This window comes from Pteropus vampyrus, unplaced genomic scaffold (genome assembly GCF_000151845.1).
Source record: "Pteropus vampyrus isolate Shadow unplaced genomic scaffold, Pvam_2.0 Scaffold5, whole genome shotgun sequence".
In the NCBI taxonomy this organism is placed as follows: Eukaryota; Metazoa; Chordata; class Mammalia; order Chiroptera; family Pteropodidae; genus Pteropus; species Pteropus vampyrus.
Genome location: NW_011888786.1, coordinates 16,188,452 through 16,190,754, shown reverse-complemented (window position 1 = coordinate 16,190,754; position 2,303 = coordinate 16,188,452). Strand labels below are relative to the sequence as shown.

At 36.4% G+C, this 2,303-nt stretch overlaps 1 protein-coding gene across 1 annotated transcript in view; it reads left to right on the top strand.

Moving 5' to 3' along the window:
* ARAP2 (ArfGAP with RhoGAP domain, ankyrin repeat and PH domain 2) overlaps positions 1–2,303 on the top strand; it is a 171,545-nt gene that overhangs the window by 71,454 nt on the left and 97,788 nt on the right. The gene's annotated exons all lie outside the window — the stretch shown is intronic.

The window sequence follows — 2,303 nt, the reverse complement described above, 5'->3', positions numbered from 1 at the left end:
GTATATAATACAGTATTATTGACGATAATCACTATGTTGTACATTAGATCTCCAGAACTTATTGACTTTCTATTTGCAAGTTTTTACCCTTAAACATCTTTCCAACGCTCCCACCCCCCAGCTCCTGGTAACCACCATTCTACTCTCTGTTTCTCTGCATTTGCTTTTTCAGATTCCACATATAAGTCATATCATGCAATGTTTGTCTTTCTGTCTGGCTTCTTTCACTAAGCATAATACCCTTAGGACCATCCGTGTTGTCACAAATAGAATTTCCTTGTATCTCATAGAATACTATTTGTGTGTGTGTGTGTGTGTGTGTGTGTGTATAGACACACCACATCTTTATCCATTTATTGATGAATACTTAGGTTGTTTCTACATCCTGGCCACTGTGAATAATAATGCTGCAATGAACATGAGAGTGCAAATATCTTTTCAATATCCTGTTTTCTTTTGTATATGTACCCAGAAGTGGGATTGCTGCATTATATGATAGATGAATTTTTAATTTTTTAAGGACTCTGTATATTGTTTTCCAGCATGGCTCAACCAGTTCATATTCTCACCAACAGTGCACAAGGGTTCCCTTTTTCTTTGCATCCTTGCTGACACTTGTTATCTCCTGTCTTCTTGAATATAGCCATTCTAACAGGTGTGATTGCTTTTTTTAAAAATTGAATTGTATGTGTTCTTTATATATTTTAGATATTAACCTCTTATCCAATATATGGTTTGCAAATGTTTTCTCCCTTTTCATTCTGTTGATTGTTTTTGCTATGCAAGAGCTTTTTAGTTCGATACAGTCCCACTTACTGATTTTTTGTTTTTATTGCTTATATTTTTGGTATCATATCCAAAAATTCATTGCCAAGGCTGATGTCAAGGAGATTACCACCTGTTGTCTTCTAGGAGTTTTACAACATTAGGTTTTATGTTTAAATTTTAATACATTGTGAGTTAATTTTTCTAAGTAGTATATGATAGGGGTCCATTTTCATTTTTCTGCATGTAATTATCCAGTTTCCCAACTTCATTTGTTGAAGAGACTATCCGTTCCCCACTGAGTGTTTTTGGTAAATAGATATTTATTGCACATTTAACAATTGCTGAGTTCTCTTTTAGGTGCTGGGGATACAATTGTAGTAAAAAGCAGACCCGTTTCTTAATTCATGAGAGTGATCTTCAATAGAGGAGACTGACCATAAACATGAAATTAAGTAAATACACCATAGAAAATACAGAGCACTATGAAGGAAAAGAATTGTTTAATGAGAGAGAGAATAAGAGGAGATACGTATGGTTAGATTGGGAGGGCAGTCAAAGGCTACTACAGTGGAAGGGACATCAGCTGTTACATTTTCCAACACTCATATTGCAGGTATGGAAAAGCTAAGACCTAGAGATGAGAAAGGATGGTCCAAGATCACCTAACAAATTATTACAAAGTCAAGTACGAGAATTCAGGCTTCTTGTTTCTGAAGTAAAGGAAATTCTGGAGGTCAACTTTACCATGGTAGAAAAGATAAGTGCTTTTTAAAATAATAGACCCTCCAGGCTGGGACTGTGAATGCATCCTGAGTCTCCTTGGCTGTACACTGAGCTGTCTGTCCATTGAGATACCTAAAGAGTGATTATCCTGAAGTTGCATTACAGAGGGCAGATTATCGAGTGATCCATGCAGATGTACCACGTCAGGAAGGATTGAAATGATGAACCCGAGGCAAAAGAGTTAGAAGGAATCAGGGTGCCCAGATCAGAGTGTTCGGAAGCAAATGGGAAGCCGATCAAGTGAGGAAGCAGGAAGAAAGGATGAGAAGAGATGTGAAGGCAGCTTATTACTTCAAGGAAAAAGAAATCAATTCTAGTGTTTGTACAATGATGATGCAGAACATAAGTCAGTAATGTTTTATTGTGTCTGCTTATTGTTGTTCCTCCCCACATGCCCCTCCCCCAAGAGGAAAGCTCTGAATCTGTACTCATGTTTCAAATTACCAAAGCACAACAACAATTTAAAGATTCTACAGATCCTGATGAGGCTGGAAGATACATATATACAATGTTCATATGACAAAACATTTAGTGGATACATAATTATTACGTTTGAAATATTTAGAGTTTTCTGAGCATCAGTCATTATAGTATGTAACCATAAAGAATGTCTTACAAACAAATCCGATGGATTGGAAGGTGGAGAATACTGCTGCAACAAAACAATGAACTGAGTCTCAGAAGTCTTGGGTTAAATTTAAACTCATACTGAGCAGGCCTATTGCTTGATTCAGGGTATCCTTATTATTAGA